The following is a 25,753-nucleotide window of genomic DNA, read 5'->3' as shown; positions in this document are numbered from 1 at the left end:
TTAACATATCGAAAAATAAGTCAGAAAAAATAAGACAATTGGTTTAGCGGAGAGTATTAAATTCACCACCGGGAAACGGTGTACACGTTAACAAAAGTGGTTGGCTATTTACGACTACAAACGTCGCTCTTTGTGGATCGAAAAGAAGGCTGATATTCGCCGCTGAATAATTATATTTATTTATACAAATATTTAACGTTAAACATTTAATTTTTTTCAATGAAGTGCATTGCCTGGAGAAGGTTTACAATAAAATATCTTTTTTACTAATACTAATTCAAAAACAAGAGAGAGCGGACAATTTACAATACTAATAAAAAAATGAAAAATTATTAAAACATTATTCAAAAGTGTGGGGGTGACAGTTTTGGGCGGTTTGTGGGCGTTAGAGTGGAAAGATAAATCGACAAACTTGCCCTGCGTCTAAGTCTCTGGAGTGGGCATGCTTAATCTCTTTCTAGCTTTTATAGTTCCTGAGAACTCGGCGTTCATACGGACAAACGGACAAGGCCAGATCGACTCGGCTATTGATCCTGAATATATAAGTTAGCACAGGCGGTTCTCACGGAGAAAAACTGCCGAATTGCTGGCTACCATATCCGGTGGCTTGTACGCGCAGTGAAAGAACTGCCGATCGCGTACTTCTCACACCAGAAAAAAGCAGCAGCTACTTGTGAGTAGGCCTTTTGTCTAAAGTCTTTCGCCAATAGAAAATAGCTAATAAATAAATTCTGCCGATATTTAAAATCAAATTTAAAAAAAATAGATGTGAATATTTTTATTCACTAAGACCCACTGAAAAGAAATATACCCAACGATCTTTTTTCATGTATAGAGGGAATGACAACGCCTCGTCAGACGAGGAAATGTTAGAAGAGTATAAGAAACTTTTAGAAACAAAAGTACAAAAACAAGCCAATAGGGCTGCACACATTCGGGACAGCATTCCCGACGATAAGAATTCAGGAAGGCAGCAAGTGTTAGGAATGCAAGCAGAGCAGATTGCAAATATGGAGGCCGCCATAGCAGGTGCGCTCCAAAGGCAGGGAGAGATATTCGAAGAAAAATTAGCCGCAATTGCGAGGGAGTTAAATTTGCTTAAAGGCAAAACTCCAAAAGTCCAGATATATCGCGAAATTGAAATTAGACCAGGAAGCGAGTGCAACGAACCTCTCGACATGATAAAATCCGTCCAGGAATTCGACGGGAAACGAAAAAATTACGTCTCCTGGAGACAAGCCGCAACTGCGGCATACAAAATATTTGAACCTTACGAAGGCAGCAGCCGACACTACCAAGCTGTCGGAATTCTAAAAAAATAAAGTTAGAGGCCCAGCGGCAGCCGTGATAGCCTCATTTAACACTGTGTTCAATTTCCGTGCGATAATAATCTTCTAACAAATAAAAAAGTTATGACACATGACGCGGCCACAGCAGCCGTCCTCAACAACACAGAATTGACGCTTTACATGCGTTCGTATCTGGCCTAAAGAAATCAATGAGAATAGCCGTTTTTCCGACACAACCACAGGACTTGTATTCGGCATTGGCATTAGCTCAAGAAGCCGAATCGAGTAACGATAGAAGTGTTTTCGCGGCAAACTTTTCCCAGCATAATGAGGAAAAAAATTATAAACCGCACAATCAGCGGAATCAATCAGCGGAAACAGCAAAATTCATATAACTATATTGAACAGGCTCAGAATCTAGGGGCAATTAGGAAAAATCCCTATTTCATAAAAACCAAAAGGGGAGGAAATCATCAAACAAGCTCGTTTAGACAGCAGTCTCGTCCGTATTTGGGAAACACCAGCAGCCAGCCAGCTGCCCCCAGCCGAACCAATGGAGGTCGATAACTCATCTCGGTCCAGACAGCCTGCTACTTGGCAAAGGGGCCAATCTACATGGACTCAACAAAGAATTAACTATATGCCAGAACAGGGGTCAGGAGAGGAAGATTATAATCAGGTGGCACATGAGAGGGTTGAACAAATAGAAGACGACCTCGACACAAACTACGTCTGCAATTTTTTAGGGTAAAATCCTGCTCTCGTATATCATTCGTACGTTAGCAGGGAGGGAAATCAAATTACTTATTGATACTGGCATTCAAAAAATTACATAGCACCATGCACAGGGCTTAAAGGCATTGCGGCAGTAGAAAAACCATTTAGCGTGAGGTCAATTCATGACCATACAAGAAGAGAACAAAAGTGCCTATTTCTCTGTTTAATGTACGGTCACATTTTTTTATACTTAAAGTTCTTAAAGACTTTGATGGAATCATCCGGCTTGACTTACTTAAACAAGTGAATGCAAAACTCGACCTTACCAAAAATATACTAAAAACTAGTAACGGGGTAGAAATTCAATTCTCCAAAACCGAAAACGTTAACTTCATCCAAATAGACGACAAAGACGTCCCACCGGCAATAAAAGCCGCTTTTGATAATATGATAGTAAAAAATTGTAGTGCCTTCGCCGACACAGATGAAGCCCTACCATACAACATAAATAGGTTGGCAACCATAAACCAAACCTCACCTGAAAAGGTGAAAGTCATAAAGAAGTTCCCCGTGCCAAAAACTTTTTTTGATCTCAGATCTTTTCTGGGCTTAGCAATTTACTACAGGTATTTTATCAAAAACTTCGCGTCAATCGCAGGACCCCTAATGGGAATCCTTAAAGGCGAAAACGGGAAAAGAAGCCAGTATATGTCAAAAAAAAAATTATATAAAGACTCCTACGAGTCATGCCAAAGCAAAAGGGTGTGTAAAGACACGTAAAGTCAGTCTCTTTAAAAACAAAATTAGGCACGTAACAAGATTTTCCGACCGGGAAAACCTTATAAACACAATTAAAGATGTGGTGAATGCGGGAGTCACGGTACAGTTCACGGTACACTTGCGGAAATAACCCGGTGCCTGAAAATAGAAAAAATGGGATAAACGACATGACAGAGCTAATTCTATTAGCAACTGCCTGGTATAATAGAACCATACATTCGGTAACGGACAAAAAACCAATAGAAATAATACACTCAGCACCAGTGAAATTCGAGAAAAAAAAATCAGCGAGATAATTCAACAAGCACAGCATAAGAGCTTGGAAATAAGAGAGGACAGATAAAAATTCCCAAGTAGGCGATAAAGTTTTCCTAAAGTCAAAAAAGCGCTTGGGGAACAAACTTTCGCCGCTTTGCTCTGAACAAACCATCAAAGCAGACCTTGGGAGCACCGTTCTTATTAAGGGGAGGGTGGTCCATAAGAACAATCTACGCTAAACACTCCAGCGAAATTATTGACCTTTTTCCATATTCTTTTTAGGCTACGAAATTATCTTTTAGTCCTCGTACTTACGACCGCTGGAACGAACGCGACAAGAACAATCCATGACTACACGAACGCGGACAACATCCCAATAGTTATCTTAACTAAAAAAAGGATTATAATTACAGATCTTGAGAATATTTTAATGGGCCTAACCCTAGCTAAACTTAACGTTGCAAGTACAGCAATACTGGACGACTCCGATATTGGCGAATTGAAAGACTACTGACATTGGCGTAATAGTATTATTAGAAGTATCTAGCATTAATGTTTTCCAAAATTCTGAAATTTTACATTTCTTCTCTAGTCCTAACCTTAGGTGTAAAAAGATAACTGTCTTCCCAGTTCAGCGCCATAAAAAGATCCTAGACTTCGAAAAAGGAAACCTGGTAGCTGAATGCTCGAAACGAAACATCAACATCGGCCAATGCAGGACGACAGTCGTTGCGATCTTCTGCAGGGAGCTCCAAAACGCCACCTACTCTTAGCAAATAATTTCCGGAGCTATTGCGCACTGCTGCACGCTTCCGGGTCACATGGATCCAATTACCATAGTTGACCACGGCACCCTGATCATAAACGACGCCAATATGACCGGACATTTGAGTACTCACAAGCCTTAATTGCAACTCGGCGTGCCGAAACGGTTTCAACGGAGTGAATTACGCATTGGCTAGCGTTGTTTTCGATGTATGTGAAATGAGTGAAATTCCAACCAAGGCGGAGTACTCGGGTAAAATTTTGGCCTTCTCGTCGTTCATGGCATGCATAGGCAGCAGAGCAGCAAATTTAATGATGAATATGGAGAGCTCGGACGAAAGCGTAAGCTTTAGTAAATTGAGTACATATGTACCATACAACATAATATATGTATATACACAATAAAAACACATTAATTAAAAAGCATATTCAGATGCTAGAAATTTAATTTCAGAAGAACGATATATTATTACTAACAATTCTGATACTATAAACAAAATCAAGTTTCTACATTCAGTAATTGAATGCGTCGAAGTTCACTGGAATTCATGCCCGAAACTACTCGAAGCACGGCGCCAGACTTCTTACAGGCATGTCGCACCTAAGCTACGCAAGACAGCAACAACTTTTAGCTCAGGCATCGAAAGGACACAAGACAAATTCTAGAGAATTTGGAAAATTCTGCGAATTGCTTCACATTTCATCATTTATTTAAATTAACATTAACAGCGACTTTTAATATAAAGCGGCGATAAATGTGTTATAATAATCCATGTCTTTCAATTTTTCTATTTTCTTTGTCTTGTACTAAAAAGCACAACAAAAACGAAAAAACAAACACGCAATAAATTTAAAGTCGCCAATTCGGCGCACAGTTAACCGTCTTGGTTATTTCAAGTACTCGGTCGCGAGTACTCATTCAGTCGTGAGTACTCATTGACGTTCGAGTATAGTAAATTTATTACTCATGCCTTTACCACATTTGCCAAATCCGTTTTACCCAATGTCTCAGTCAGTCAGAACTTTGAGTGAGAGTACGAAATGGTGCTTTGACTGTATTCATGCAGACCTCTAGTCAGCAACGCTAAGGCAACGTTTCAAGCTCGTGAGTACAAAAAAAAGAGCGCGAGAGAGGCGAGTTTAAATGCTCTCGCAGCTTCTCTGCATAAATAACCAAACATTTTTGCACAGCTGAGGTGCCGAAAAGCTTAATTGTATCTCCAAATTTGGCAATAAATATATTTAGGTGGCCGTTAGATCTGACAACGATATTAAATTTGGCTTTTTCAATCTAATCTTACATATACAGTCGGCGTTGCCGACTTCACTTCGTTCATTTGCAAACGCGCCGAATTCACTTCGTTAGTTTCAACACGAATGTCTCATTTGCCGGTTTGAATGGTGTTATGCAGCCCTCTACTTTGAAGCCAAGAAAAGGCAGAAATTGGAGGGCTTTAGAATATCTAGGGCTGCCACCTTTTTCACTGTTTTTATTCCGATGTTCGCAATTACTTTTTTACTGCACTTTGACCATTTAAGTAATTAAATCATCAACGTCTGTTGATGAGTAAACTATTTTTTTGCCTTAGTAAATAAGATCTGATTTAATATAAAAAAGGCATACTTTTCATTTCGGGAAGATAATAGTGCCCGTTTTACAAACCGAAAAATTCTTACGATTTCGAGAACTAAAGCAGCAATTTTCGATTGCGAATCGAAATGGTTACTGGAGCATTCCTGATTAGTACTTGTTCATAAGGTAATTTCTTACTCACAAATTCGATTACCAAAGCATGCCTGATTATTACTTGTTCATCAGGTAATTTCTTACTGCGCACAATTACGAGGGTCGTTTGATAAGTCCGTGACTTTTTGTATTTGCCGCGCACCTGCTCTAAATACAACACTGCTCCTGTCAGCAGTTATCGATTAACAGCTGACTGTAAAATTTTGAGAAAGCTGCGTTTTTTGGTTTGCGTTTTATAGGCATTGAAAGCAGACGATCTCGTGAATTTTAACGAAAATGGAAAAAAGTGAATTTCGTGTGCTAATTAAGCATTATTTTTTGCGTAAAAAATCCATCACCGAAACCAAGGAAAGACTTGATAAATATTATGGGGACTCTGCACCATCAATTTCAATGGTTAAGAAATGGTTTACTGAGTTCCGTTGTGGTCGTACCAGTACAAGTGATGCCGAACGTTCAGGTCGCCCAAAAGAGGTCGTCATGCCAGAAATCGTCGACAAAATCCATGGAATGATATTGGATGATCGGAGAATGAAAGTGCGTGAGGTAGCTGAGGCTGTAGGCAACTGAACGGGTACATCACATTTTACATGAATATTTGGACATGAAAAAGCTTTCCGCGCGATGGGTGCCGCGATTGCTCACACACGACCATAAGCGCAACCGTGTGACCATTTCAAAGGAGTGTTTGGCGATGTTCAACCGCAATCCAAACGAATTTTTGCGCCGTTTCGTTACCGTAGACGAAACATGGATCCACCACACCACACCAGAGACCAAAGAACAATCAAGACAGTGGGTTTCTCCGGGTGAACGTGCACCAAAGAAGGTCAAGGTGGGTCTGTCGGCCAACAAGGTCATGGCCACAGTTTTTTGGGATGCACAAGGTATCATTCACATCGATTACCTTGAAAAGGGTAAAACGATCACCGGCGAATATTATTCAGAGCTTTTGGACAGATTCGATATTGATTTGAAGCAGAAACGACCGCATTTGGCGAAAAAAAAGTGCTGTTCCATCAGGACAATGCACGGGTGCACACGTGTGTAGTCAGCATGGCAAAATTTCATAAATTGGGCTACGAACTGCTACCCCATCCAGCATATTCTCCAGATTTAGCCCCCTGTGACTATTTTTTGTTTCCAAACATGAAGAAATGGCTCGGCGGTAAGAGATTCGGGTCAAATGAAGAGGTCATCACAGAAACAAACGACTATTTTGAGGGCCTTGAGAAAACCTATTATTTGGAAGGAATAAAAAAATTGGAAAAACGCTGGACTAAATGTATAGAGCTAAAAGGAGTTTATGTTGAGAAATAAAACGCTTCTTTGACGAAAAAAATATATTTTATTCAAAAAGTCACGGACTTATCAAACGACCCTCGTATGAGTATGCAGAATGCTTTGCTGGTGATAACGACTTTATTATCGTTGATGTAAGTGTATCGTCAGTCGGTGCAGTCTATAAGAGTCTGTATACACTGCCCCAGCCTTTGTCCCGATTCAAAATTTGGGCTTGATGTGTTGTTTACACTTTAGTTGCGTAGTATTTTCACTTTTTTTTTTAGCATTTGACACTGGACACCGTAGACTTCAAACAAATAAATTTAATTAATTAATTAAATGAAAAAAAATTGCATACATATGTTGGTAAAACTAATGTTTCTCAAAAAACCTGAAATTTAAGGAACTAGAATTTTTTTGTAATAAATATATTTATGTTTCACACCAATTGTTTATCGTCATCCTCGAATTAAAGCTTTAAAATATTGAAAAATAGGATCCTTTTTACATTACTCGTCGTCTCTGTTTTCCATTTCTCGAACAATTCGCTTTTTTCACTTTGCGGTTAGACCCTTTAAAGTTAAATTTTGGAGAAAGTGTGCTTTTATACCAATAGCATATACCATGAACTGATAACTCTTCAACATATAATAGGTTTTAGAGAAATGGACTGCATGTTATAAGTTACACTTTTAATAATTGTTTATACACTTTTTGTCACTTTAAACTTGCAAGATTTTTCAGCGATTTACAAAAAATCGGTTATCGCTGTGGTAGCGCAAACGAAACAGCTGACTAAACAGCTGCAACTAAACAGTGGCGCCCTCTGTTAAAATTTCAAATCCGTATCATGATAGATTGATGTTTTTTGAATACATTCCTAATAAAAAAAATTTGTTTAACGAGTTTTAAAAAATGTGGTTTGGCCACAAATGGTGGTTGTTGGCCCCATAGTGCATTCCTTAAGCACAATCCGTTTGAAAATATTGATCACAGCACCTCAAAGGCATAATAATCGCGCCTTATTATACCCGTTACTCGTAGAGTAAAAGGATATACTAGATTCGTTGAAAAGTATGTAACAGGCAGAAGGAAGCGTTTCCGACCATATAAAGTGTATATATTCTTGATCAGGATCAATAGCCGAGTCGATCTGGCCAAGTCCGTCCGTCCATCCGTCCGTCCGTCTGTATGTCCGTATGAACGTCGATATCTCAGGAACAAAAGCTAGGAAGTTGAGATTAGGCATAAAGACTCCAGAGACATTGAAGCAGAGCAAGTTTGTCGATTTATGTTGCCACGCCCACTCTAACGCCCACAAACCGCCCAAAACGGGCACGCCCACACTTTTGAAAAATAATTTGGTATTTTTTTGTTTGTTGTGGTCTTGTAAATTTCTACCGATTTGCCAAAAAAATTTTTGCAACGCCCACTCTAAAGCCCACAAGCCGCCAAAAACTGTCAGTGTTGAAGACACTCCTTCGCACTTTTTCTAGCTGAGTAACGGGTATCGGATAGTCGAGGAACTCGACTTTAGCGTTCTCTCTTGTTCTTAATTAATGGAAGCAATCGCTAAACGCAACGCAACTCCAGTGTAAGCATTCTCGAAGGTACACTGAATTTTTATTTTTTGTATATGTAATGTGTAATGTAATATGTAATATGTATGTACGTAAATATTTATTAATATTATGATTTTACGATTACGGTATTTCCTAAAAATTTGTTACTAGGAACGCACTGTGCAATAAAGCACTAACTCAAGTTATGTAAAGCTTAGCGCCTTTTTTAATTTTACCATTTTTTGTATATGAAATAAAAGTTATTTGACATCAGTTGCGAAAGCAATATTCTGTTTCAGAACAAGAAAACTATATTACATCAGAGTTTTTGGATTAACAAATGATGTTGTTGCGGACTTTGCTCCTTGATTCAGATGCGATTAATCAGCACAGTCTAAATAAAGTATTACTGAATATTTCTAGTATATTTATTTGATTATGAAGTTAAGAATTTATTCAAATCGACTCTGGTATTACCAGGTAGGTATTGCTTGTAAAAGGTAGGGTTTTATCTAAAGTTAATTGTGTTTCTTGACATATTTAGAACACACACAAGATAATTTGTAGTTAGTTTAGCATATTATGTTCGACAATAAAAAAGATCTAATAATTGCGGAGTAAAATTTGGTTCATCGTTTGTGTGGAAGAACGTAAGTAGATTTATAAACACATTTAAAATTGGAAAGTATATATTTTACAATTACTCTCAAAATAATTACTTTAAAATAAATTTTCGTTTACCAATTCTATTTTTAAAAAAAAGTCGAAAACTACAGAACCACGCAAATGACTTTTAATTTATTACTTATTCTAACGAAATGCTATGCAGTGACAAACTAATTTGTTGGTAAAGAGAGACTATTTCATATTACTAAAATTAACTTGTAACATACAGTTGCGAAAAAAATAATAGCACCACCATACCTTTTGTTATTATATACCTTTTTTGTTATTGATCAAATAAATTAAGGTTGAGGTACCGATGGAACCAATACTGATTTTTCGCATAATGCTAGATATTTTTCCCATCCAAAAATGAAAAAAAAATATTTGAATTGTTTATACCTTAATTTTTTATAATCTTTTTTTGGGCGGCAAGGTCTAAAATGAGGCGAAAAAAAAAATAGCACCACTATCGATTTTTTCAAATAATCAATAATTATCGAAGGATTGCTTTGGTAAAAAGCATGTGGTTATTAAACTTGACACTTAATCTATTATTTCGAAAATGATTTTTAAAAAATTTCCTTTAAAAAATCATTAAAATGGGACGTGGAAAGCATTGCACTGAAGAAAAACGTGACTTGATCAAAAAACTCATTCCTGAAGGAAAATCTTTTAGAAATATTGGCCAAATCCTTCAATGCTCAAACAAAATTTTAGGAAATGTAATCACCTACAACGAGAATCCCGAAAAACGTGGGAAAAAACAATCATTGGGCACCCATCTCTTCAAAAGGCTAGTGCCCGAGAACAAGAAGGATCCATTTAAAGATCCTACCGAACTGAAAAAGGATCTCAACATATCCGCGACAGTGCAAACAGTTCACACATGTCTAAGGGAACATAGTTTAAAAGGCTGTAGTCCAAGGAAAGGTCCTTTTTTTAAATGGGAGACACATACCCAAGCGCATTAAGTTCGTCAAGGAACATTTAAATTGGCCATGCGAAAGATGGACGAACTTATTATTGTCAGTTGAGAGCAAGGTGGTTTTTTTTGGTGGCAATGGATCTTGATCGAATGTAAGGCGCCCTAGGAACACCGAATATAAGCCAAACGACACAGTAGAAGCAATTAAACACGGCGGATCCAGTGTAATGGTATGGGCATGTTTTTCTTACTATGGAGTTGGACCAATACATTGGATAAAACCATAATGGATCAGCATGTGTATGTGGATATTTTGGAAACGGTTATGCTACCCTTTGCTAAATATGATATGCCGCTAAAATAGGTCTTCCAACCAGCAGGAAAGCCAAGGAATGGTTCCAAAATAGATCAGTTCATGTTCTGGAGTGGCCTGCGCAGTCGCCAGACCTCAATCCCATCGAAAACCTTTGGTCGAATATTAAAAAGGCAGTTGCAGCTTTTAAGCCAACTAATAACGAAAGCCTATGGACCGTGATTAAGGAGTCCTGGAGCAATATAACCCCAAAACAGTGCCAGGACCTGGTTGACTCCATGCCAAAGCGTTGCGCAGCTGTTATTGCTAATAAAGGATACACTACCAAATACTAAATTAATAAGATCGGAGTAGTTTTAATATACAATCACTTGTTATTAATGAATTTGTTACTGTTAAGTTTATATTTTATGTTTAAAGCATTTTTTATGAAGTGGTGCTATTATTTTTTTCGCCTTAATAAGTTAAGAATTCATAGAACAATTGTGATTTTTTTTTATTTCCTAAAAAGTGAATTGTTTAACCTTTCTAAAAAGGTATTTCAGATCCTTTTAAACCCAAAATTGTAGGTAGGAGACTTATTCAAAGTTTTACTGAGCAAGTGGTGCTATTTTTTTTTTCGCAGCTGTATATAAATTTAAATACCTTTTTCTTTGCTAAGCTCTTTTGTCTATTGACAAATTACTACTAAAAATATGAAAAGAATATATATTCTTGATAAAAAACACTAGCCGAGTCGATCTGGTCATGTCCGCCTGTCCGTATGACCGTCTCGACCATATTACCATTTTTGTATTAGTCTTGTAAATTTCTATCAATTTGCCAAAAAACTTTTTGCCACGCCCACTCTAACGCCCACAAAGCGCCAAAAACTGTCAGTGTTAAAGACTCCTTCGCACTTTCACTAGCTGAGTAACGGGTATCAGATAGTCGAGGAACTCGACTATAGCGTTCTCTCTTGTTTTTCATACAATAGTATGAGTCCCAAACATATCATTAATGGTGTTATGGACCAAAACGTATATGTATATCTGTTTTTCTGTCTTATACTAAATTGAATATGTCCTTAAACATAATGATCCTAAACACACGAGCAAAGCGGTTAAGAATTGGTTCACCCAAAATAAAATAGACGTAATGCCATGCACAGCACAATCTCCCTATCGAAAACTTGTGGGGCGACATGATGTCGCTGACATTATTGATGTTATAAAGAAATGTTGTCCAGTAAAAGTGTAAATCATAGGATTTTCTATCTTAAACCCTCAGGTCATAAGCACTGATATTTCAATAAACACAACCGTACAGAACACAGAATTTAGTATACCCTTTTACGGGTATAAAAACCATTTCATGTTGAATTGGCCTGCAATACCCATATTCCATTTTGCCGGGCGCTAAATTATTAATTTTTGGAAAACTTCTATTGAATGCTTCTTAATGTATTATAACTCAGCAAGTAAAAAGGTCTGTTTAATAAACAATACATTTTTTTATTTTATTAAACTACAGGAAATCTGTATAAATTTCTATATCAGTATATTTTGGTATATTTTGTTTATTTATTCAGGGCTAGAGCGGCGAACATCAAATAGGAATAATACTTTTAAACTAAAATATTGGATACAAAAAAATAAGAAACGTATAATTAAATTCAAATGAAGTAAAATTAAATAGTTTGAGTTCCCCGACTAGCTGATACCCGTTTCTCAGCTTTTTTGGTGGTTTGTGGGCGGGGTAACAAGTTGTAGTGAAAATCTCGAATTATTTTTCGGGTTAATTTTCGATTTCCGCAAACATTTGGTTTGATCATAAAAAAAATTATATATTACAATTTTTACTTTTAAAAAACCATTTTTTTTATTACCCAGGCATCAATCTAAATAATTATTATATGGATTTAAAGAAAAAGACTGTCTTAATTTCCCTGCAAGTCGACTTCAAATAATTCGATTTTTGTTTGCCTTTAAAGATAGTTTCCCCCTAAAACTAAGCTAAAGCCTTTACAAAAATAGGGAGATGAATATTCTTTTTTATGATCATTATATTTTTTATTGATTATAATTATAAAGAAAGTAGTTGGTACTTGGAACGACTATCTTGAACATTGTTGGAAATACGGATGGCGTTAGCCTATAATATCGAAGCCACCGACCTGATGATTTTTGGAGTGCCCAAATGCTTGGCACCGGTGGCATTGTATTATATTATTTTTGTAAAGAAGTTCAACTTAAACCCGTTGCCGACAAACTGTTTTATTATCATGGACTTCTTTGTTATTATCTGGCGGTTTCAATACAACAAAGACTAGGTAGACGAACTTAGTTTTGCCTATGCAGCTTCTAGGCCTATTGATAAATAGAACCGTGAGGCCTGTGAAGGTAAGTCTTTCCCTTATGCCTTCATCCGGAATGGAATGATGGACACCACGGATAACAACGCGGTAGGATCGTTCTTATTCTACTTGCCAGGAATGGAATAGCATCTTTATTGCTCTGTATGCATCTGAATTAGCAACCCGTATGGAAACAGAGTTTTTCGAATGACATTCCAGTGAGTATCTTGACTGGTAAACAATATTTTCTGTTGTGGTTTGAGGGAGGATAATTGTTCCTGGCTTCAAAGGGTTTGCGGAAACTTGTACTTTTGCTGGCGGGATTGTTGCTGGAGCTAACATGTCTTCAGCTGATCGAGCTAATAGCTTCTTTGGAACCTCGTTATGCTCAATGTGTTTCCATGTCTGACAATTCCTACAAACGCTTGGCGGAAACAAGGGCCCTAATGCTTCAAAGTAAAAACAAGGGAAAACGCTATAGTCGAGTTCCCCGACTATCTGATACCCGTTACTCACCTAGTGGAAGTGCAAAGGAGAGTCTTCAACACTGACAGTTTTTGGCGGTTTGTGGGCGTGGCAAAAAGTTTTTTGGCAAATCGATAGAAATTTACAAGACAAATAAAAAAATATCAAAAGATTTTTTAAAAGTTTGGGGCGTGTCAGCTTTGGGTGGTTTGTGGGCGTTAGAGTGGGCGTGGCAACATGAATCGACAAACTTTCGCTGCCTCTATGTCTTGGGAGTCTGTTTGCTTAATCTCAACTTTATAGCTTTTGTAGTCTCTGAGATCTCGACGTTCAAAGGGACAGACAGACGGACATGGCCAGATAGACTCGGCTATTGATCCTGATCAAGAATATATATACTTTATATGGTCGGAAACGCTTCCTTCTGCCTGTTACATACTTTTCAACGAATCTAGTATACCCTTTTACTCTACGAGTAACGGGTATAAAAACAACAAGTTTCGAACTCAAACGGATTTCCAAGCCCACACTAGCACGAAACTTCCTCCATGCTATACTGTTGGTCTTACATTTATTAAGTCTTGGTTTCCCTAGATTTTTAACACTATTTTCTTTCTCCATCGGATCCGAATACTTTTTACCTTCTTCCAGCACCAAATATGAGGTTTTCCCAGTACTCAAAATTCCTTCCATTTATTAGGTTTGGACACGCAGGTCATGCTGAAGCATCAATAAGCCATTTATTTATGGGAATGGGATCAAAAACGTTTAGCTTCCTTGGCCTGTTGCTGGTTTGATAATATTTTTGTATTTAAATGAAATTTATTTATATGCAATAATAAGTGAGAATCGAGGTGCGTGAATGCGAGTTACTGGGTTAAGTTTTACCTCTTTAATTATTTATATCAGATCTACTCCCATTTTTATTTAGAGAAATAAACTATTTGTTCTTCCTGAGATCTCAGCGTTCATATGGACGGACAGACAGACAAACAGACAGAGAGACAGACGGACGGACAGACTGACATGGCCAAATCCACTCGGCTATTGATCCTGATCAATAATATATATACTTTATAAGGTCGGAAACGCTTCCTTCTGCCTGTTACATACTTTTCAACGAATCTAGAATACCCCTTTACTCTACGAGTAACGGGTATAAAAATATAAGTTATGTAGTGTCATAATTGAGACTTCGTATAAATACGTACATTTAATAAGTCGATTTGGTTTCAGAAACATTAAATGTTGAGCTCAGAAATTTTTAGGCTAAGACGGAAAACAAAGACAGATTTAGAGCGAACAAAGCCGATTTTCTGTTTCGAACGCGTTAGGATGTCCAGGGTTTTATTTTAGACGACTGATAATAGTGATTGGTTAGTGATTAATAATATATATACTTTAAATGGACGTCAACGCTCCCTTTTTTTTATGTTACTCACTTTTCAACGAATCTAGTATACAATTTTACTCTACGAGTAACTGGTATAAAAATATGATTACTTAATTTATTTTATTTTATTTATTAAACAATCTTAATCTGTTTTATCTTTCTAGTCTTTTCCTTTAATAGAATTATTATTTTAAACTTTGATGCGAAAAGGATCCCAATACATAAATTCCCGGATGGTTAGCTAAACGTGGAAAACAAGAGAGCTTGGACACGCTGCCAATTATAATCGTATAATATATTAATAGTTTTTTGATATATAATACATTTTAATAATTTACTTTTATTTTTGAGGTGATTACTAATAATGGGGTCTATTTACGCGTCGAATTAATAGAAATTGTTTAAATCATGCCTTGATGGGTATAGTAGGAGTAATGAACCATCTACCATTACGATTTGTTGTGGTGTGTTATAAATTGGATTCTTGCCTTATTTTAATGTTGCATATAGTTCGGATGTCGTGATATTAAAAAAATTTCGTATCGATGATAATGTTTTTTATCAAAACGAAATGATAATAATATTTAAAATATCACTAAAAACTATCGATATATTTGATATTTTATTTTTCAAAAACAATTTTTTCCCCCACAATAAAAATATAAAAGTTTCTTATTAACTTAATTTTTTTATTTGAGTTCATGGATATTCTATTTCTAATACAGATAATAATACGTTGTGTTTATATAAATTTCATATATTAATGCTACCAGTACTACGAGCCCCAACCACTATTAATTCGAACAGCATGTGATTTTTGCAGTGTGCAATGTTCAACACACGATAGTTTCAATACTATTACAGATAACGTATGTCAATAATAATAACACAATGCAGAATGCAAAAAAATTCAATTTCTGACCTTAAAATAAAATTGCAAGAGATGTGGGACTCGATTTCTCGAGAACATTGCCAAAATTTGTTGAAATCAATGCCAAAACGTATTAAATGTGTAATACAGGCCAAAGGTGACGTTACACAATTTTAATTTATATTAATTTGTTATATTAAGCAGCGTTCGAATTAATAGTGGTCAATTTTTTCTTATCTCTTAAGTCTACGTTTTGAATAAAGTACTCATATTTTTGTTGTTGTTGTAAATACAAGAAATATTTTTTTATCATCGTAAAGAGAACAAAATTCTCTTTAAGAAAAAATACATTGACATACGCTATCTGTAATAGTATCGAAACTATCGTGTGTTGAACATTGCACACTGCAAAAATCACATGCTGTTCGAATTAATAGTGGTTGGGGCTCGTAATTAGTAATTAAATTATTTTACGAAGACTCATTGTGTTATATGTGTGTCTGTCATTCGGCTTCTTGCGTCACGGATTACACATTTTGTTTTTTTCTTAGGTGCGAAGTTTTAAATGTTTCCAATTGTTTTAACAATTCGGTCGCAGAGTTTTCACTTTGCAATACCGTTTTTATATCAGTGTAATTGGATTTTATGTTCATTTTAACACGTTCACTTTTATTCGGTATCGCTTTGGAAATCAAAGTGAACGAAGGGAAAATATCAAAAATAATCGCAATATCGATATTTGGGCAACAAAAATATCACGATATTAATATATCATTTTCAGAAAAAATATCGATATATTGATATTTTGATATATTATCAACAACACTAGAATATAGCTTCATGAATAAGTTAAATAATACGCATCTTAAAGATAAGTATAATGATAAGAATGGTCACAAGTAAGTAAAGTGTAATGTTGTTTTTTTAAATCATTCGATAATGACGTTGTGTATTACGATTTTAATTTTTATTATAGTAAGTGGTATGTATGTATGGTGGTGTCAAATCTATTTTTGGTTTAAAAGATTTTTACTTAAAATTCATATTTCGATTGATTTCTATTTTAATTATTCTTATCATTTTATTTCCTTCAATTTTTATATTATAAAGGGGCCAACAATTTTGTTTTGTTTATTGGTGACACATACATATTTTATTTCTTTATTTTTATTTTTATTGTAAACTTTATTTCCTTTTTCAAAATATGATTGTGTGTCTGTGTAATCTAGCCATTTGTAGGCTGGGTAAGGTATTATTTTTGAAAAGTTAATGGGTATGTGAGATATGATAAATAATTGGTTATAACTGTAATTAATACAAGTGGTAGTTTTAATGCTTAAAATATTTTGGCTGCTCATGCTCGAAAGTTTATCTTAGTTAAACAGTCCGATTCTGGATTGCTGCATTGCCATATCCAAATCAATGTATTCTGAAATCCGCATGAGGTCGGATAAAAGAGTGTTAATAATGCTGTTGTCATTTTCATAATTCTGTATCATTTGCATTCCGTCATTTATCAATCGTATAGCGTCGTTGAGTTCATGTAATTTTACTGTGTTAAGGGCGTTTGTGTTAAGTTTCTTTTATATTTCTACTGAATCATTTTCAAGTGTGCCAAAAAATTTACAAGAATAATACAAAATGAAAACATCGAAAAATGTTTCATAAGTGTGGTCGTGGTAGCTTTGGGCGGTTTGTGGTCGTTAGAGTGGCACCATGAATCGATAAACTTGCGCTGCGTCTATGTCTCTGGAGTCTGTATGCTTAATCTCAACTTTCTGGCTTTTGTAGTTCCTGAGATTTAGACGTTTATACGGACAGACTAGCAGTCGGACGGACATGGCCAAATCGACTCGACTATTGATGCTGATCAAGAATATATATACTTTATATGGTCGGAAACGCTTTCTTCTGCCTGGTTCATACTTTTCAACGAATCTAGTATACCTAGTCTTTTGCTTTTATTTCTTTTAATGTGGCTAATTTTAAATATATCAATATCAAGTTTTTAAATTCTGCATAATTGGTTATGTTCATCAACAAAATCGTGCTGCGTATAATTTGTGTCTATTTGGTGCTTAGCGTTAGTTTGTGTGCAGCCTGATTGATTTCGAAATCTGCGTCACTCTCAATATACAACGAACTTATCTTACCGCAGAAATTGTGTATCAAATAGCATTCAGCTAATGTAACTAAGCGGGTGTCCCTCTTATGAGAGTACTGAACCCAATGCGACATCACTTGCATTTGTGTAAATTTATTTGTAAAGTCGGATATTTTAAGAATTGGGTGATATGATATTAGATATTTTAATTTTTTGTATTCCTAGTCATATTCTGGGTTATCAATTTTTGTGTTCTTTTTTAAACATTTTTCATGGGTTTGGCTATGTCTGCAAAGCTTACGGTAGTATCCTGTCAGTCCAAGGAAAGCTTTTATTTCTTTCGGTTTAGTGGGAATTGCATATATTTGAAGAGCTTTAATTTTATCAGGGTTTGGTTTTATGCCGTCTGGTGTTACGACGTGTCCCAAAAATGAAGTTTCCTGCTTTAACAACAGACACTTGTCAAGGTGTAAATTAAGGTTGGTTTTTGTCAGTTTTTCAAAAACTAGTCCGAGCGATTGTAGGTCGTCTTCCAGGGATGTCGAAAATACAGTTGTGTCCTCCAAGTACTCGAGACATTGCTTATTTAAGAGTGGTCTCAAAATATCATTCATGAACCGTTAAAAGGAGGATGTTGCATTTTTTAATCTGAATGGCATACGCAAGTATTCACAATGATTGTGCTTGGTGGAAAAGTCGGTCTTTCAAATTGGATCTTGGTCCATTTCGATCTGGTGAAATCTCCTTGCTAGTCGTGAAGTAGTTCCATCCGCCGAGTTTTCCTAAAATTTCGACCATGTTTGGAATCGGGTGTCTGTCTCCCACTGTGATTTTGTTTTATTTTCGGTAGTCTATTACAATTCTGAATTTCTATTTGCTTGATGCATATTTTTTCTTGTAACTGTGTATTTTGAAATAATTCGGTAGATTGTGCTTGGTTGTCTAAACATGGTGTCAGGTGCGATGCTTACATTTCGAAAGTAACTCTGTTCTTGTGGTGCATTGCCTTTTATAAGTTCGTATATGTTATTGTAAAGAGTCACCACTTGATCGCGGTAGCATATGTTTCTTTTCCCTTTTCTAAAATTTTCCTTCCTAACAAGAGGTTGTAGTTTTCAGAGATAAGGTGCAATAAAAATTCCGTTGGTGTTGGGAACAAAATCTTTGATGGTATGGTTATGCTTTTACTGACAATTGCTGGTATGAATAAGAAAATTGGTATCCTGGATTGGTTAATGAAAAATGTTTTGGGATATCATGTTAAATTGTTTTCTTTGTATTTAATTTTTACATATTGGTGTTTTCCAAGGCTACTCGCTGAAAATTTTCAGCACGTTAGCCATTGGTTGTCATTGTATGTCTCGTCTGTGTTGTTTGTGAACTTTGGTTGTTTTTGTAAGTTTGATAAGGATACTGTGGGTACTATTCCGTATGGGCGTAAGTTGAATAGTAAAAACGGTCATAAGGAATTTGTAAGCAGCACTCTCTTTATATAACGATTCACCCATACTTATCCTAGTCTAAGCTCGAATTAGGTACTGATTGATTGATATTGATTGCTTTTGATATTGAAGCTGTTGTCCAAAATTTATTCTCGTCTGTCCGTCGGTATGAACGTCTAGATCTCAGGAACTACAAAAGCCAGAAATTTCATATTAAGCATACAGACCCCAGAGACATAGACGCAGCGCAAGTTTCATGTTGCCACGCCCACTCTAACGCCCACAAACCGCCCAAAACTGCCCACACTTTTGAAAAATGTTATGATATTTTTTTTTATTTTTGTATTGGCCTTGTAAATTTCTATCAATTTGCCAAAAAACTTTTTGCCACGCCCACAAACCGCCCAAAGCTGCCACGCCCACACTTTTGCAAAATGTTTTGATATTTTTTCATTTTTGTATTGGTCTTGTAAATTTCTATCGTTTTGCCAAAAAACTTTTGTCACGCCCAATTTAACGCCCACAAACCGCTCAAAAGTGGCAGTCCACACTTTTAATAAAATGTATTGATATTTTTTCATTTTTGTATTAGTCTTGTAAATTTCTATCAATTTGCCAAAAAACTTTTTGCCACGCCCACTCTAACGCCCACAAAGCGCCAAAAACTGTCAGTGTTAAAGACTCTCCTTCGCACTTCCACTAGCTATTGTTTATAGCCCTTGCTTTTTATTCTATTAAGAATGCAAATTTTTATCGATCTGTAAAAAAACTTTTGCAACGCCCAAACTGATTTGATAGATTTTCACATTTTCGTTAGTCTTGTACATTTCTCTCGATTTGGCAAAAATCTTTTTGCCATGCCCACTCTAACGCACACAAACCGTTAACAACTGTCAGTGTTGAAGACTCTCCTTTGCACTTCTAATAGCTGAGTATTGGGTATCAGCGTTCTCTCTTGTTTTTACTGACTCCGCTGCCATCAGCAATATTTATCGACATGAAAATTTAAGACAATTATTCCTGTGAACAACTTTCCAAGAAACTTTTTAAATGCAATGCAATACAATGTAAGCTTAGAAGTCGTCTCCATTTGGAATTTTATTCGTAGAATAAAAGGCTTAATGAATTCTTTCCAAGAGCTTTTTTTTTATAAAAGTTCAAAAGTTTCACAGTTCATTTCCCGCCTAAACCGGACGTGTTTTTTAAACGCTGCGCGAAATTTAACTACTTGTAACGACGTTGCTGTCAGAAATAGTCGAAGACTGTGCAAAGTTGCACAGAAGTTGCACCCCTTGTTTGCTGCACGTTCACATGTGGAACAACGAGGATTCACCACTTCTTATTTCGATCAATTGTAAACTATATAACAGCTGATAGCGCTGCCAACCTATCGCGAAGAATGCGGGTGTGGCCCAGCTAATAGTGCTACCATCCGATCGCGAAAAACGCAAGGGTGGCCCAGTTGATAGAGCTGCCAACCGATCAAACAAACCGAGTGGCGTTGCCAGACCAACTGGGCTGCCACACCTTGTCCATTTGGCGAGAATCGTTAAAATTCAAATTTGAATAAGTGAATTAATTAAACAACATATAATATAAATATCAGAGATAGTTCAAAAATGAGTTAACGCGAATTGCGCGCTCAGCGTCCACTCTCTCCAACGGAACAATGCAAACATTTGTGTTTAACGCTCACGAGTGCCAAGCAATCCACCTGGTTAATGACCTAGCACCTGAAGAAAGCAAACGATCGCGGTCTTGCTCATTAATGCTTACGGCTGCAAAATTACATCCCGAAGGCTTCAACCTCTGTAGCTACCAGTACATTAATCCCGATATCTACAGCAACTGCACCTTTAGCAACAACAAAAACAACATCAACATCAATTATATGCTCAATACCAACAGCGGTGTACATTTCTGCTGAACCATCATAGCCCAAAGCATGTGAACTCACAGCGACTCTTAAAAGCAATAGCGGACGAGAACCAAAACAAAACAAAAAACTTTGTCAAATAGGGCTGGATAAATTTCTATCAATTTGCCAAAAAACTTTTTGCCACGCCCACAAACCGCCCAAAGCTGCCACGCCCACACTTTTGCAAAATGTTTTGATATTTTTTCATTTTTGTATTGGTCTTGTAAATTTCTATCGTTTTGCCAAAAAACTTTTGTCACGCCCAATTTAACTCCCACAAACCGACCAAAACTGCCACGCCCACACTTTTAATAAAATGTTTTGATATTTTTTCATTTTTGTATTAGTCTTGTAAATTTCTATCAATTTGCCAAAAAACTTTTTGCCACGCCCACTCTAACGCCCACAAAGCGTTAAAAACTGTCAGTGTTAAAGACTCTCCTTCGCACTTCCACTAGCTATTGTTTATAGCCCTTGCTTTTTATTCTATTAAGAATGCAAATTTTTATCGATCTGTAGAAAAACTTTTTGCAACGCCCAAACTGATTTGATAGATTTTCACATTTTCGTTAGTCTTGTACATTTCTCTCGATTTGGCAAAAATCTTTTTGCCATGCCCACTGTAACGCACACAAACCGTTAACAACTGTCAGTGTTGAGGACTCTCCTTTACACTTCTAATAGCTGAGTATTGGGTATCAGCGTTCTCTCTTGTTTTTACTGGCTCCGCTGCCATCAGCAATATTTATCGACATGAAAATTTAAGACAATTATTCCTGTGAACAACTTTCCAAGAAACTTTTTAAATGCAATGCAATACAATGTAAGCTTAGAAGTCGTCTCCATTTGGAATTTTATTCGTAGAATAAAAGGCTTAATGAATTCTTTCCAAGAGCTTTTTTTTTATAAAAGTTCAAAAGTTTCACAGTTCAGTTCCCGCCTAAACCGGACGTGTTTTTTAAACGCTGCGCGAAATTTAACTACTTGTAACGACGTTGCTGTCAGAAATAGTCGAAGACTGTGCAAAGTTGCACAGAAGTTGCACCCCTTGTTTGCTGCACGTTCACATGTGGAACAACGAGGATTCACCACTTCTTATTTCGATCAATTGTAAACTATATAACAGCTGATAGCGCTGCCAACCTATCGCGAAGAATGCGGGTGTGGCCCAGCTAATAGTGCTACCATCCGATCGCGAAAAACGCAAGGGTGGCCCAGTTGATAGAGCTGCCAACCGATCAAACAAACCGAGTGGCGTTGCCAGACCAACTGGGCTGCCACACCTTGTCCATTTGGCGAGAATCGTTAAAATTCAAATTTGAATAAGTGAATTAATTAAACAACATATAATATAAATATCAGAGATAGTTCAAAAATGAGTTAACGCGAATTGCGCGCTCAGCGTCCACTCTCTCCAACGGAACAATGCAAACATTTGTGTTTAACGCTCACGAGTGCCAAGCAATCCACCTGGTTAATGACCTAGCACCTGAAGAAAGCAAACGATCGCGGTCTTGCTCATTAATGCTTACGGCTGCAAAATTACATCCCGAAGGCTTCAACCTCTGTAGCTACCAGTACATTAATCCCGATATCTACAGCAACTGCACCTTTAGCAACAACAAAAACAACATCAACATCAATTATATGCTCAATACCAACAGCGGTGTACATTTCTGCTGAACCATCATAGCCCAAAGTATGTGAACTCACAGCGACTCTTAAAAGCAATAGCGGACAAGAACCAAAACAAAACAAAAAACTTGGTCAAATAGGGCTGGATCGCTACATCCAAATAAAGCTAAGCCCACAACACAAACAGGTTGGTAATCAGCAAAAAATAAATCGCGCTGACAACAACTTAGCTTCAAATAGGTTTGCACTATTGGATGACTGCACAGTGCATCCAAACAGAGAACGGGAGCAGAAGAAGATTAAGCCGCCACCAATATTTATACGTGAGAAAACCTCAAGTGCGCTGGTTAACAAACTATCTGTAATCATCGTAGAAAACAAGTTCCATGTTATACCTCATACTAAGGGAAACATATTCGAAACGATGACCAAAATTATTGAAGTACTAAAGGAGAAAAACTTTAACGCAAAACAGTCACTTTTCAAAGTCGAACTGGAGACATCGAGTCAAAAAATCAGCAAAAATTTAATACATTCTAAATTAATTACATTCAGTAAATACTGCATCGGAGAATAACCGTCGAAGATGAATATGACCACACCACAGCGTACTGCACTCTAAAATCCACCTGCGCCGTTTGCAGCGATGCTCATAGTACAGTTAACTGTCCTAAAAACAAGAACGACAGTTTAGTTAATTTATGCAGCAACTGTGGCGAAATACATACAGCCAACTGGCGATGATGCATTTACAAAGAACTTAAGAGTTGTCTAAACAAACGAGTGGCGTCAGCTCGTGTTCGTACCACACCAGAAATTCACAAAGTAAAGGAACCAACTACAACTAACATCCCTTCGTCTGTCAGCCACCGTACAGTGTCAAATTTTTCCTTTGCGTGTTTACTTAAATCAGGGATCCAAGCACCACCAGACACACACTTCTGAGAACGTGCAACAGCAGCCAATTGACGTTGAAGTGATTTTGCTTTCGATGCAGCAAAGCATGAAAGACTTCATCTCAGACAAGTATGTCAACCAAATCCAGCCACTAATTCATTTACTCTCCCACTTTTAACCGCTTCTGACTTAACACCATAAGATCCCATGGAAATCCGGGCAAGAGAAATAACGAAAGTCATTAAAGAGCAACTGAAGATTGGAAAATCGTCTGGCTTCGACTTTTAACACCAAAAATAATTTATTTTTGGACGTTGCACAAGCATTCAATAGAGTTTGGTTGGATGGACTTATGTATAAAATAATCAAGCTTCTGCCTCAAAAGTTACATAAGCTTCTAAAGTCTTACCTATACCAAAGAGTGTTCGCGGTTAGATGCAGCTCAAGCACTTCAAGCGATTGTCCTATAGAAGCTGGAGTGCCACAAGGAAGTTTTCTGGGACCAATTCTATACACCCTATACGGACATCCCAACAGGCTACCAGCTAACATTACCCATATTCGCTGACGGCACCACAATACTGAGTCGATTCAGATTCCCAGTAAAAGCTAAAATGCAACTAGCACGCCATTTAACATGTGTAGAGCATTAGAGCAACTAGGTTCACATCCAGATCCCCTTGCAAGAAAACTTCTTCAAGAAAGCAGCCAAAGCCGATTGCACCGCGACTATCGACCAACCCAGTGTTAATTTTGTTAGGCCATAGAGCACGAATCTTTTCATAAAATTAAAATTAGCTATCTTAAAATAAAATTTGAAAACCTGTGTTAGTCTCTTAAGTAAAAAGGAAGATTCAATAAATAAGCAAAACTTAAAAACAAAAAAAGTTTCAAGTGTGTGGTGAACGTAAGATTTTGTATTCTACGCCATCACTGTTATAGCATTACAAACTACCCAACAAATCGATTCTTATCGTAGGTTCGTTTTGGTAGAGATAACATGGTTATGAAACCTGACATTTGTTTTGTTATTTTGTACATAATTTTTGACAACTTACCGTGAAAAAATCATTTAAATGCGACGAAGGAAGCACTTTAATGAAAAAAACGGACCTGATCAAATAATTAATTTTATGCAGAAAATCATATAGAAATATTGGTCGAATGCTTTTATACTCGAACAAAATGATAGGCAATGCAATAACTTGCAATGAGACGCCCGAAACACGTGGAGAATATCGATCAATAAGCACACATCAAGTCAACAGGATAGGTAGTGGGAGCAAGTTCCAACATGTTTCCCAGGAAACATGGCTTAAAAGCTTGCTACGAGTTGCAACAGCGTTTGGTTAATCCCACCAAAATTATGATTTCTCGACAACGGAATTCATGCTAGCTCTAATAAAACGTAGGATATTACAATGGCGGTGTGCGTCCATTAAATCAATCAGGGTTCTTCTCAAAAAAGAAAGTCGTTCCCAAACACCAAGAACGGCTGTAATGAACGCTCCTGTCACAATACACAAACCAAGGATTTTCTAACCACCACGACCTTGTTGTCTTCTCCTACAGTATACTTACCGTGTGAATCTCAAATTTCTAACTCAAATCTTTTCCACCAAATTCCCACAAAATCCAGTTTTTCGAGCTCAACGAGAATTTTTCTAAATGTTTGCTGAAGCTCATTGATCAGCTCCAATCTCACGGTCCTGAAGAATGGACTCGTCAAACGAAATAACTGCAGAACTTGATAAGGAGTCCGCTAATCGTTCCACTCTATTATAAATACCAGTCGCCAAGCGCCTTAAAAATGTCACCATCATTGCAGCAGCGTTAAAGTTTCCAGAATTTTCAGAAACCATGGTAACAACAATAAAAACCAGTGGCAGGATCCCTCATTTGGTTATACACAAGTATAACTTTTTATGTACTCTTGCGTAGCCAACGGAATTTTTTTTTTTTTCGCGCGACTCACACAAAATATAGACTGTTCCAAGCATCGACCTACGGTGAGCTAAGGAGGGTAAGTTAATTAAAATAAGTCTACTGAAATAAGGAGGTAATCTAAGGTTTGCATCCCAATTAAGGCGCCGTAAGGCAAAAAGTAAGAAGTTCTTTTGAACCGATTCAATGCGTTGCGAGCAAACAGGTGATCCATACTCGAGGATTGGATTAGAGAAATGAATAAGGTTTTGGTCATGGAACGATTATCAAATTCCTTTAACCACCGTTTTATAAAACCAGGCACACCCCTTGCCTTATTAACAATAGACGAAACATTTAAGCTTAGGGTCCAGAAGAACACCAAGATCATCAACATGTGGTATTCTGTGCAAAGAGCACCCACTTAGAGTGTAAGTCGCGTGCATCGAGTTAGCACGACGAAA

At 36.8% G+C, this 25,753-nt stretch overlaps 2 protein-coding genes across 16 annotated transcripts in view; one reads left to right on the top strand and one right to left on the bottom strand.

Moving 5' to 3' along the window:
• The window catches only part of LOC26535504 (phenoloxidase-activating factor 2), a 44,946-nt gene extending 37,945 nt beyond the window's left edge, over positions 1-7,001 (bottom strand). For 3 of the 8 annotated variants that reach the window (XM_039375226.2, XM_039375227.1, XM_039375234.2), the window contains exon 1: positions 5,585-5,650. The gene's annotated coding sequence lies outside the window, so the exon portion shown is untranslated. The other 5 variants (XM_039375233.2, XM_039375225.1, XM_039375232.1 and 2 more) reach the window with 5 other exon arrangements.
• Positions 7,002-8,888: 1,887 nt separating this feature from the next.
• Positions 8,889-25,753, top strand: part of LOC26535787 (dnaJ homolog subfamily C member 16) — a 386,807-nt gene continuing 369,942 nt past the window's right edge. For 3 of the 8 annotated variants that reach the window (XM_039375899.2, XM_039375906.2, XM_039375900.2), the window contains exon 1: positions 8,890-9,052. The gene's annotated coding sequence lies outside the window, so the exon portion shown is untranslated. Of the gene's footprint in view, positions 9,053-25,753 lie in introns of all 8 variants that reach the window. The other 5 variants (XM_039375904.1, XM_039375905.2, XM_039375903.2 and 2 more) reach the window with 3 other exon arrangements.

Source organism: Drosophila yakuba, chromosome 3R (genome assembly GCF_016746365.2).
Source record: "Drosophila yakuba strain Tai18E2 chromosome 3R, Prin_Dyak_Tai18E2_2.1, whole genome shotgun sequence".
Classification (NCBI taxonomy): domain Eukaryota; kingdom Metazoa; phylum Arthropoda; class Insecta; order Diptera; family Drosophilidae; genus Drosophila; species Drosophila yakuba.
This window is presented reverse-complemented; position numbering and strand designations above follow the sequence as displayed.